General features: G+C 41.7%; 1 long non-coding RNA gene across 1 annotated transcript in view; it reads left to right on the top strand.

The window, feature by feature from the left end:
* Window positions 1-7,122: 7,122 nt before the first annotated feature.
* LOC128153620 (uncharacterized) overlaps window positions 7,123-13,263 on the top strand; it is a 53,457-nt gene continuing 47,316 nt past the window's right edge. Inside the window, exon 1 of the long non-coding RNA XR_008239045.1 lies at window positions 7,123-8,076. This is a non-coding gene — a long non-coding RNA (uncharacterized LOC128153620). The remainder of the gene's footprint in view (window positions 8,077-13,263) is intronic.

The raw sequence follows: 13,263 nt of genomic DNA, 5'->3' as shown, positions 1-13,263 counted from the left end.
CTGGCTTGTGCAAATAGGGAGTGCCGGGGGACAGGGTCTTGTGGGGTCGCTCACCGCTGCCCGGCCAGCCGGAGAGCCCACGGGCAGAGCCGGGCTCACCGGGAGCTGGCAGTCCTCAAATGTTTCGATCCCTTCCAGAAGGCTCGTGGCGAAAGCCCTGCCACCCGCGCTTACCTCTCGCCCCAGGCTAGCAAAGCTATGGTGCCATAGCACTTCCTTTTTTACTGTTGTAGTGGTGATGGTGGTTGATGGTGGTGGTTCTTGTTATTGGCTTGGATGCAGGATGAAAAAAAAATGGTGAAGCTGCTTACCTTGTTTTTCTCTTCTCTTGCTGCCTTTACCCTGTGCTGGGACTGGGAAGGATGCAGAGGAACAAAAAGAAAGGAACGTCTGTGTGACATGGAGAGGCAGAGGACTGTGGGAGTTGGGGGGAAGGGAGACTCACAGGGAGACAGGAAGGATGGGAGGAAGGTTAAAGATTGGGGCAAACAGATGTGCACATGTGTATAGACTTCTAAACCATTCCCTTGTGGTCCCAAAGTCTTGATAAGTACTGGTGTCTCTTCTTTTTCTCCTACTTCCTCTGTCCGTTAGACTTCTTCCTGTGAAGTCCCTCTCTCCCTTAGAAAATGGAGCAATGCACCAGTTTGCAAGAGGGACTTTCACAAAGGTCTTCAGCCCCTCCAGTACCAAACGTTGACCTAAACTTAGGCCCTGGTTGCCCTATATCTAACCTTGGCCCCATTTGTTTTTTTCAACAGTGATTATCCTAGTTCTCATGGCCTGTACAATACTAGGTCATGCTGTCACTAGAACTAACCCCAAAGACTACTTGATCCTTCAGACTCTCCAGATTAAATCATTTGGTTTAATATGTTAGGACTAACTCAGGTTGAAGCCTAGCAACCCTAGCAGGATCCAGACATAAATGTTGCTTTTCAGCTCAAGCTGTGACAAGCCCTTAACCTTGGCCTGAATCCAGTTAGGCCAGCTAACTCTGCCCCAAAATTTCTTCTGGCATGGCTCTCATGTTGGTCTGAAACTTTGTGTTAAAACTGACACTCTAACCACTTCTGTTCCAAGGGCTAATCGTAACCTTAAACTCTGGCCCAGTGACCTGAACTTAAATACTAGCCCAACTAAAGGTGTCAGCGCTCACTAGAGCACAACAGCACACATGCCACTTAGGAGTACATTTAGCTTCTCAGCCCCTTCCAGACCTGAAAGATTAACTTCACCTAAACCCAAACATAGCCCATCCCATCACATTCCCTTTCCCTTGCTGTGCCCAGCACTCCAGCATGTCTTGTGGCATCTGCAGGAATGGTGAATTAGCCTAGTTTTTCAGTCATTACACAAACTCCTGTATTAAGGCCAGAAAAGCAACACTTGAGTATCCCAGAACTAATTGCAGCTGTATTTAGGAATTCACCTCTTTCATCCCAGACACATGGCCCAACAAAACTTTGAGCCCAAGTGGAAGATTGGTGACTTTGACAGGCTCAAACCCAAACCCTAGCCTTTTGGTCTAACAGCAGCAGCAGGTCTTCCAGGATCCATAAACAAAACCTAACTTCCCACATCTATATCCCAACAAAGGACAAACTTCTTGCATTCTGATAGGCTTCAGTCAGGCAGCCCTTGCTCTAGCTTGAGTCATTCTGTCACAAGTCCAAACACAACCACAATACCATCATTGACTTGAAGTGTTTTAAGAGATGTCTTAATAAAAACCCCACAGCTTATTTCCCTCCGATGTCCCTAATCTGCTTACTATTTTTGCAGCCTTTACAGGTTCCTGTAAAGCCTTTTCTGGTTCTTCTCTCCTAAGGCACAAACCTGATTCCAGCCAAACGTAGCCTTAAACTAAGAAAGGTAGCCCCCACAGCAATAGACCTAACTGCACTGCTCTACTGCCTTAATGCTACAAGTCTACTGACCCTACAGGAACAGAAAATATATCTTCAGCCCAAATTCTTGCCCATTAGATTTTTCTGTGTGCCAAACCTCATCCTATTTCAGTGGTGCCTACAGGATTCACATATAATATCAGCAGTTCTTGCCCTGCTTTTCCTAACCTTAAACTGAACCATAACTATCATCAGTACCACAGCCACTGCAAAACCCAATGGTCTTGGAATCAGTTTTGTAATCTCATTTCTCTCACACCTTAAGCCCAATCTTCAACCTAACCATAGTTTAAAGAGCTGACGCTGCTGTCCTGTGAGTATCCTGCGCAATCTCACTAGTACTTCCCTCCTTGTTTGATATTCCCTAGAGGATTAAGATGGTCACACAATTCTCCATCCAGTTCTCAGACCTAAGCTCTGTCCCTAAACCTTAACAAAAGAACTGTTCCTGCTATGATCCAAAGCGTACATGTACAGCCCAATTTTCATCTTACTCTGGCAGGCTAACACATGCTCTTTTCTAAAACCGGGAGAAGTGACCCTGGCCATTAACAGATCAAAATATATCCTGTAAGCTATGCTACAACCATTCTACTACTGTATTAGCATCCTCAATTTAAGATGGCAATCCCAATAAAATTCAGGAATAAATACAGTTCTCTGGCCCGTTCTTTCCCCTAACCCAACCGTATCACTAATCACAACCGTATCACGAGAACCCCTACTATTGAGGGCTAACCCCTCAAAATTCAGTTTTACCCTTTCATCCCTGCCAGCATCAGACCTCTTCCTACTTTGGTGGTCCTGACAGAATTAGGGTGCAATTTTCCAGCCTTAGGATTCCTCAGGAATCCTAACCTAAATCCCAGAGAGGTGATACCTTGCCATTCTGCAATTAACTCCAGTCCATTCAGTCCATTGTCAACACAAGCCTTTATTTTTGCATGGCATACCCTATGAAAAACAAACACAGGCCTCTAACTCTTGGATGATCTTTACTATCTTATGACCAAATTGGGGCCGATTTGGTGCTAGTAGCACCAGTCTATATCTTACTTCAGCAGACCTCAGAAATAAAAATATTTTCCAACTGTTTCTCAGTCTTAATCATCACTTTAACTCTAGGTTTATCCAAAGATAAAACCTTGCCCAAGGTTTATCATCTGGAAATCAATTAAAGACCATTTGAACACTTTAGTGTTCAGGAATATATTGTGTACTTCTCTCCTAAACCATATGTTAACCCCAAATTTTAGGCTAGTATTAACCCAAAGGAGGTGATCACAAACACCCCAGAAGGGTAGTTCTTTCAGATTGCACCCATTTGGGGTATGTTCTGGCCTGATTAGGGCTTGTGTCTTTGTGCTAGGGTTAGGGGTCAGTACAGTGAAGATTGAAGACCGAGGTTCATCTATGGAACCTGCAGGTACCACGGGAACCTGTTGAAGCTGGATGAATTTTGAGATGAAAATGAGTCTAAAGTTAGCTGTTGGTTGGATGCTGTTTACCTGGCTATGCTGGATGTCTGACTAAGTTTGCAGTCAGACTAATGGGTTTGAAGATTTAAAGGCATGGACTGTTCAGCACCTATTGTGCTGCAGGAAGGTCGGTGGGCAACTTCACCAATATCATTATCCCAATTGCTTGAGAAAATATGTATTTTGTGGTTTTGGATGGGTCACCGGGATGACTTACTGCTAGGGATCTGGTTGCGGCTTTGGAATGCAAGTGTGGAAGAAATAAATTTATTCCCATATCCTGAAAATTTTGCGGTAGTGATGCCACTGGTGAAAGCATGACAGTTCAGGCAAGCAGTGAGAACATGTGGAAAGAGGGATGTATAGGTAGGGCATTCCTGGGATAGATGTGAAACTGGGGTTCCTAAACCCATAAATTGATTTGGAAATTGAACCTGGGTCACCCATGTCCTGCTAAGTACCACAAACAGTAGACCACTGTAAAATCTGAGAGAAGTATCGGTATTGTAGGTGGCTATTTTGGCATTTTCAGGATCTCAGATTTGAATCCAAATAGAATGTAGGCACCTAGGTCCTGCTTCACTGTTTTATATTGCTGTGAGTCTCTCTCAGGTATGTCAGTATTGTTGCTGAAGGCTGTTGTAGCTGACAATTACCTTCTGTGTAATTTTAATGGTTTTAAAAAATATATCTAAAACTATACATTAAAAAGTGGTCTAATGTTTCTTTTGGAACCTAGTAGCATGACTTAACTGGAGGAAGCCCCAAAAGCTATGAGTTACAATTAATTGTTTTTACTTAGAGATTTTGTGGTTTTGCTGTCAAGGTAAGATAGACAACTTGCCAGCTTACCAAATGTTACCACTCACTGGTATCAGCGTAACTGTATCATCATGCTTTTCATTTATTTATGAGCACCATATGCCTGTCATGTCGGAAACCAGTTGATGTCATGTGTTCATTCATTAGATTTCTGAAAACAACAAAGACCCCTGATTATGTTGCACAGCATTCATTCTTGCTAGTGCTTTATTTCAGTAAATAATAGTGGTCTTCAGAACATTCAGTACACCATCAAACGCCATTGGAATTTCTCTGTATGTTTATATATACGTATACATACACATACACATTTTATTTGCTGACACTATTATTAGAATGCCTAGAGCCTAAAACTCCATGGTTTTTAGGTAGGGCTGAAAATAAAAGTAATTTTTCTGTTAACCTAGTAAGACCATCCGTTTGGTCAGTGAGACTTACATTTCTGCTGAAGTTCCATAATGCCATTGCTCCGTGAAAGCATTTGGCTAATAACATTAGGCACGGTTTTGTCTGCTAATCTGTGCACTTCCACCAACCACATCCCATTACAGAGAGGAGCAGAACATCTAACCTCTGCTTTGCTCAGGGTATGTTACATGGGCAATAGTTTGACTTTGTCTGGGGAAGCATAAAGTACAGTAGTAGGTAGTACACTCATGTTCTTAAACAGATCACAATGTGAGAAACTTAGAAACCTCATCATCTTCTCACTCATCAGCATCACTCTTGCTGATGTACAATCTTTATCTATGATTAGTTCTTGAACTGCCTATTTCTGCTAAAAATTTCCTAACTGGGGAAGCTTCCACCACCTCTCTTCTGATAGTATGTCCCCATTATAACAGATTTCATCATAGGATTTTTTTTTTCCCTGAAACCTATTAATCTTATTGTTTTCCAAAGTCCCTTTTGCTATAGTGTCTGAGCACTAATCCACATGATTTTTGACTATTGTAACCTCTTTATTCCCAATTAAGTCACCAAATGGTGACCACCAAGGGTAGTTTCTATGTGACAGGAATATTCTTCCCTTTAAAGGGCAGTGGAGGAGGTGACACAGAATTTCAGTGATTCAGCAAACTAAATTCAAAGCTTGTGAAACTGTGGGTGCAAGACATATTGCCTATATATAGGAAAGTAATAGGCATGTCAGGTGAAGCAGGAGTGAATGGTAAGTGTACCCAGAAGATTGAATGCATTCATAAAGGTTACAATGAGCACATGCTGTTGGTACAGGAACACATGGAAAGGAGTGGTGGGGGAAAAAAAAGGGAAAGGGTTTATGAATACCAAATCATGAGTGCTATACTGAACAGTGCTTCCCAGTGCTAGAACAGGTCAGAAGGTAGAATGAGGCTAGTGCCTGGCATGAACTGAAGTTGTCCTATGATGCTGTAATGGAGGGAGCGCTGATGCCACAGGCTGAACCTGCAAAATCACAAAGCTCCCACACTCACCATGTGACACACTGAGAGTCAAGAGAACAATGATTCTTAATGGTGACAACAAGCAAGGCAGTTGTGCAGGGGAAGAAATAAATGTGGATTTGCAGACTATATCTGAAGCTTAGAAATTGGAGTGTGAAACACCAGACTCTCATACTTACCTGTCCTGGTCACAGGCAACTAAGAGACAGACATCTAACAAATCTGCATAATCCCATTGATGTTGATTTGTGTGGTGTAATAGCTGGATGACTGTATGCTAAGCACACTCCTGTGCATCTTTAAAATGTTGTACACCCACCCCCATCGTGATACCTGACGGGAAGACCAGAGCTGCCTGCTGAGCCATATACACGTAGCCTGGACTGATACAACCACATAACTCATTGCTTGCTTGTATTTTGTATGCAGAATAGAAGTCCTGGTACAAAGCATATTGCTGAGAAAAAAATTCTCAGCCAGTCTAAATTGGTGGAGCACTGCTAAAAGCAAAGAAACTAAACCAAATTACATCAGGTTACATCTGGCCTTCAGCCAATATAAGCAGGAAAAAAAGAAACAGAAATACGGGGGTGCTGGTGAAAGACAGAGCCACTAAACCCTAGTCAGTTATTATTACAAGGGATTAAACTGACAGTCGACAAGCTGTATGCTAGACATTAGCCTCATAGAACAGTGCACATCTATTAGTAGCAGTAGGTTAGTAGAAAAGAAAAAAAAAATGTGGATAGGTGGATAGAAATGCAGAGAAGAAATCATTCAAACACACTTCAGCCCCTCCAATTCTTAAGCCGTGTTGGAGGAATGCTACTGGGGAAAGTCCTTAGTGAGCAACTAATTACCTGTCACATGAATATCCTAGTACTGCAGCTCTGGATTCAGGAATTGCCTTCTCTGTGGCCTCGTGCACTCTCAGCCCTCCAGAGGAGTGACTTGCACTTTCCTGTCAGAGAGCTGAAGGGCTCTGATTTGTGGCCAGGAGATACCACATCCTCATTTGCCAAGTTCAACCCAACACTTTTTTTTTTAAAGGACTTAGTTCTTCTTGCATTGCTTGTACTGGGGAAACTGAGTTTGCAAGCATCTTGGCTTTCATGTAACCGCTGAGGCAATTAAAACGGAGTCCAAAATGTTCCCTTGCCTACTTTTCATTAAGAGAAAAAGGGAGGTTTCAGTGTTCTCAGTCCTTACCCAGGGACACGTCTGCTAATCACAGAGTGAGCAGAGAAAGAGAGGGAAAACTGCTCCACAAAACTGTCCTCTCCTTTCCCTTGAATGTATCTGGGGCACAAAGGCATGTCGAGGAAGAGAGGATGGATTAGATTTGTGCTCTGTCTTCTTCACTGAGCATCTTTTGCTAGGGCCGTGGAGGAGTCCTTCATGTTGTGACTCGGGCACTCAGACTAGAGCTTGAGACTTCTTTTGCAAGTGCTAGAGCATTTAGGAGTGAAGATGGACTTTAGGCAGAGGTCATCCCATTTACGTGCTGTCCTCTCTTAGGATAGACAGTATATTGCCAGTCTCACCCATAATGTGCTGATGAGTTGTGTTGTAGGAGTATGTAGCTTGTTTACTTGTTCAACCATGTTTTCTGATTCAAAGATATCATATGTTGCTGTCAAGTATTTTTAGTCTGAGCTTCTTAATATCCAGTTTACTTTGCAGTCTTGGTTTCCCCAACTAAAAATAGCTCTAAGACAACAATAGCTTTTAGGTGGTTCCACTTTTTGGATTAGACATGATTTGTTAAAAAAAGCAGCAACATGTGATGGTAGTTTGGTGCCTTCATTCCAGAAGGATCTTGGAGACATTTACTAGCCTGCACTGAGTCTTACCACCTGCTCCTGTGCTACAGCTAGCTCTCCGCTGTGACACGGCATTCCTCTTCTTCAAGTACCATCAGAGCAGATTATCTTTTCTGGTTCAGAGATATTTTTTTCTGGCTGGGATTTTTTTCTTTTTTTGGTAGGTAGAATGAGCTAGATTAGAATTTGGCCTGAACCCTAAAGTGAAACAAACTTCCAGCTGAGAAAGATCATGGAGGCTTTCTTCGCACCCCTCCAAAAGGTCAGGATCTCTGTAGTATGTTCTCTTGGTAAGGTGACACCTGCAGGTATACAGCACTTCTCCCATCTTCCTGCGATACCCGAACAGAAGTGACTCAGAAGGGAGGAGCTCTGTCTGCACTGAATCACTATTGCTTTCTATATTTAGCCTACAAATTTAAAAGTCAAATTCTGTCAAAAATTCTGTTTAACCTGTAAGATCCTAGCCTTGAGGACTACAGCTTCAAAATGATGCAGCAGGTTGTGGGGGTTTTTTTGTTTTGCAGTGCAAGTGGAAATTTGAGCGTGTTACCGCTTGAGCAGTGGGAGTTGCGTCAACATAGCATCTACACACTCATTGCTGCAACCCAGTAAGGTAATGTGAGGTTTTTAAGCATTCTTATAGCCTTTATTGTCCTTGGTTGGAAAAGACATGACTTTTGCCTTTAAAAAGAAGTAAAAAAAAAACCCTTCTGACTTTGTCATGAGAATAAAAATAGTACTGTTGGGCTGGTTTGTGATGTTTGTCCCTTAATCTTAAGTTTCACAGTTCATCTAAGGTGTGAGGTTATGAAGTAGGACACAGAAAACATGTCATGCTCTAATGCCTCCATTTTCACCTCCGGAAAGGACCTTTCCTAAGACACTACAGCTGTATGTTAACAGTGCTACAGAAAAGGTATCACATTGCCCTTTGGTTAGCCATGTACAAGGATCAAATCGGATTTAATTCTACCGAAGAATTCTCATGGCTTTGAAAAATGGACCCTGTCAACATGAAACAATTAAAATTTGGTGGTAGTTGCATGTAAGGCTCAGGTATAGTGCTTGGATTTTCTAAGACACAAAATGTAGAAGACACTGAAGACTGTGTCTTCAGTCCTAAGATAAGTATTGTGCCTACCCAATTAGTATCTGTCAGGGTCCATTAATTTTTCACTGAGGCTTACCAATTCATTACTTTTTAAAATTAGAGTCTGAGCAATAATTTTTCTGAGATTTGATCGTTCTGGCAAGATCTGTTTGGGGGGTTTAGCAAGGTCAGGTAAGCAAGAGTCAGTCCAGTTGCTGACCTGATCTTGCACATTGCCTTCCCATTGGGAACTACAAGTATGTTGCAGTGCACTGTCTCCCTGGGGAATATGGAAAAGGTAAGAAATATTGGATCTGGTGCAGCAGTGTGTCTGGGACCTTGGTGAGGTCTGTACAAAACTGACTTGCTGTCTGATCTGTACATACTCTGCCATTTCAATAAGCCTGGACTAGGCAGGATTGCCTCACTTCAAAGCACAATAGTAATTTAGGGGCCTAGAATCCAATATCATTAAATCAGAATTACGAGAAGAAATTGGATTCCTGCACATTAATAAACAGGATTTTGCTATACTGGCTTGCTAGCTACTGGCATACACAGACTGTCATGCATTCCATATTGAAAGCAGGTGTATTAAATGAAATAATGAGACAACAAAAAAATTCGTATTAAAGCATATTTTTTTTTACCCTCCCTGGGAAAATACTTGGTCATTTCAGCCTATCAGCTGTTTCCTTGGTATTTATTTTTCTCTGTTCATCTTTGAAACTCAGTAAGGAAATAAAATACCAACATAAATAAATGAAGAAGAAGGTTTCTCAACACCAATAAGCTAGACAAAAGAAACAGAACACTAGAGAATGTTTACTTATTCATGATATCTTCATGAATGCCATACTTTGGAGGGAATGGGAGATTTTTGTTCATGTTTGACTCTCAAGCGTGTTAATCAGGTTTTATTAAAATGGGGGTAGGGGGCATTTAGCTTGAAAAAACTAGAGAAGCTAAATGCAACCAGATTAGAAGTTCATGTGAAATGCTAGTCAGTAAGAGGAATTGTTTAAAGTTGATATGATATGTAGGGGGATGGGAAAATATTTTCATAATCTTATTTAAGGGGAGGAAATCTTTGCGAAAGGATGCATGGTTGTGTGCTGGAAGTACAGAGTTTGTTCTGGGGGGTTTGTTCTGTTCTCTTCCCTGTTCTGTAAAAGCATCCTGCGTAAGTTTCAGTAGTTTTGTCTGTGCTGTCATCCTGTCTAATAGGCATCTTCTTAAACATGTGAGAAGGCCCCTTGAAAATAATGAAATTCCTTATAACGAGTACAGTACATGCATAAGTGTCTTCAAGATTTCAGAGTATCTCTGCATTTCAGATCCATACCGCCTCTCTCTGTGACTGTTTTGCATTGGCGTGTAGCACAGGGAGTTCTGGCTTGGGGTTTCTCTGTACTGCCGTGACCCTGGAAGTGTCAGGAAAACAGTCCTAAAAGTGAAATCCAGGTATTACACAACAGTTTTCTCACCTGACTAATTGAGAATTGACAGCAAAGTACAAGAAGATAGAAGCAGGGAAAAACAACCCCCCCCGTACTGGCAAGGGTATAAATTAAAATGTCAGATCAGTCCTCGTCACGTGAAATTTCTCAGAGCTCCGTCTGTGCAATACGCTGTGTAACTTCTCTTACCACAGAAGTTTAGGGACTCAGGTCGTGTCTAGCCATCTTAAAGTCTATGCATAGCAAAACCATGCTGCACCTCATAAGATCGGATTAAAGAATACAGTCACTAGAGCCTGTTTGCTGTTTGTATGGTCTGTCGAATGTCATTTCAAGTTATCTGATAGCAGTTCTTAAAATGCTGGCAGTTTCCATGCTGTTAGGCAAATGAGGCTTAGAAGAATTAACATATATATATGGTCAGTGACACAATACGGAGCAATACATGTGTTTTTCATTAAGTGGTTTCTTCATAGATCTTCTTCTATCCCCAGGATTCCTTTGCATTTATTTACATTTCATTATTCTTTTTTAAACAGCATGTGCATTAGCATACAAACGTCAGATAACCCTACATTGCAGTTGTCACCCCATTAACAAACAGCCACGTTGGGGGTGGGGGTACCCTCTCGATCCAACCATAAAGGACTTCAGATTTGTATGAACTACTTACTCATGGGGGGAAGTGAGCTTATTCTTTAATATAGGACAAGTCTGGTAGCACTTACTTTTACTAGAAATATTTGCTTTTTAAAAACTGTATTAATAAATAAAATAATGTAATATAATGCCCAAAGTCCAGCTGTAAGCTCCCAGAGCAGCCTGGGCTAACGCGCTGGTGCTGCTGCTGTGGGTGCCGATCTGGGTGAGAGGTCATTAGTTTCCTTTGCTCTTTCTGCTGTCCCCAGAAGGTGTCTTGTGTCAGGAGGGGCTTGAAAGCTAAAGGCTGGAGGGAGAGTAGTCATGTCAGCTCCAGCATTTTGTTATTTTTTTTCTAAATACCTTATTTTAACTATAGGTCTTTTGCTAGCATGAATTGCTTGCATCAATGCAAAAAAAAAACCCAAAACCAAACCCCAAAGTTTGCAAATCAGAGGCTAACCATGCTTTTCCTTTGCTCCAGCATCTCTGTACAGCTTCTGCTGCAGTTTTGGTTGTGCAGAGGGTGTGGCTTGAGCTTTACAAACCTAATTCCTCTCTTGCAGAAACAGATTTCTCTTCTATTCTCCAAAATATCACATAATAATTAAATAAATAAATCTGCATTGGAGTGTGATCTCAGTCTAAAACCACACATCTGAATAGACACAGGTAAGTGTGAAGAGACACTTAAAGATCAATATTAACTATTTAATTTTTCATGTGAGACTGGCAAGGTCAGGTGCACGCTGGGAGTTATGAAGGCTGGTTTCATACAGAGCCCTGATTGATATCAGTGTCTAAAAAAGGTCTCAGCTCCCACTGAAGCTTCTCCCATGACTGGGGCAATCATAAGCATGTGTACTTTTCACCTTTTGTCCCAGCACTAACGTGGATTCTTGCACAGCTAACAAGACAGTGAACTAATTTTTCTAACAGTCAGCGCATGGAAAGGATCGCTTTTCTCTGCCAGAGAACAGTTTTCATGAAACTTGTACAAACTTAACTGTCTCTGAGAACTGACCTCCATTGCTACATTTGGTTGACACTGCCAATGGATTTGCTAGTCATTAAGGGAAGGGGAAGAAATACCTGGACATATAGACACTGTGACCACCGAATCTCAGAATCACAGAATCATTTAGGTTGGAAAAGACTTTTCAGATCATCGAGTCCAACCATTAGGAAGGGGTAGGACAGCCCTCTACCTGGCCTGGAAAGCCCTCTGCACCACATACCTTTGAGGCCACTGTTTAAAAAAAAACAGGGAAGTAAAACCAGAGGGGAAACGTAAACCTGTCCTGGAAATGCCCTCTCATGTGGCAATAGGAAAGACTGGTGTTTGAAACCATTGTTTAAATGTTGGTTTACCTACTCAAGAAAAAAGAAGAAAAAGAAAGAAAGTTCAGACAACCCCGTGGTATCTTTGAGCTCCACCAAAGTGCAGACAAGCTCACAAAACCCCTGAGATATCTACAACCTACCAAAGACTCAATCCACAAAGCATGACATTTGCAAAACTCCAAGGAGGTTGTGGCCACGTTCAGCGAGTTCAGAGACTATACACAGACATGACTTGGACATTTCCACCATGTACTGCATGTAAGGCCTCATTTTGTGATTGACATGGCCAGGAGCGTATTTTGCAGATGGGGTCTCGCATAGTGTCGGCACCTTTCATTTTCTATTTTTGTTTAGTGTGGAAACAGGGGTCAGCCAAGACTGTCTGTTGAAAACAACAGCTTGTTTTGTGCCATCATTTTTCTGTCCTTGCTTTCAGCTGATGTTAGTGGTGAAGGGGTGACTTTAATATCTGAGTTCGGAGTCGGAGCCCATGGAATTTCCCAGTGTAGCAGAGGCTCTCGCTGTACCAGGGAGGCAGGAGGGCGGTAAGAAGAAGGGAAAACAATGGATCCCCATTTCAAGTTCTTAAGAATTTTTAAACTAGTGTAAAATACTACTGAAAAAGGACCTTTGTCTAAATCTCTTGGACGTTACATTTATCATCTTACTCTGTAGGAACACATTCAATATGAACAAACAAACAAGAAAAGCCCGACAACTTTTTCCATTGTTAGTAACATGGGGAGGCCATTGGTGATTAGAAGCAAAACTACATCCAGGAAATATCTGTTGCCATAGTGACCATATTTCGTTGATTCCTTTTTCTGCTGTACAGATCTGATTTAATTAATTCAGATATTTATAAATAGCTTCCTCTGGGGCCAAAACTAATGGCTGCAAAGTAAAGTTGCAAAGACTTTGGATGTGCAGCTCTGTGCAGACAGATGGAGACCCTACTTCAGCAAAACAGTTAATGTGAGCACATAGTTTTAAGCATTAGATCTCATTCAACAGAATTGTGTGTGTGCTTAAACTCATACAGGTGCTGAAATAGTCTGCTGCAGTTGACAGCAGATAGTGAGCATTTCTATTTTAAACTGTGTGGTTTGTTTTGATCTAACTTTCAAAAACTCCAGTGGAAATAAATCCTTACGTAGTTACACCATTAGTCATACTAGGAGTGTCCAGTTGCTTACTTGGCAGTTGCTGTGAGCATTACAGAAAATATGGGCATATACACCTTTCATGGTTTCATATTCCTTCCACT

Source organism: Harpia harpyja, chromosome 1 (genome assembly GCF_026419915.1).
Source record: "Harpia harpyja isolate bHarHar1 chromosome 1, bHarHar1 primary haplotype, whole genome shotgun sequence".
In the NCBI taxonomy this organism is placed as follows: domain Eukaryota; kingdom Metazoa; phylum Chordata; class Aves; order Accipitriformes; family Accipitridae; genus Harpia; species Harpia harpyja.
The sequence above is the reverse complement of the archived record's forward strand: the minus strand, read 5'-3'. Positions and strand labels throughout refer to the sequence as shown.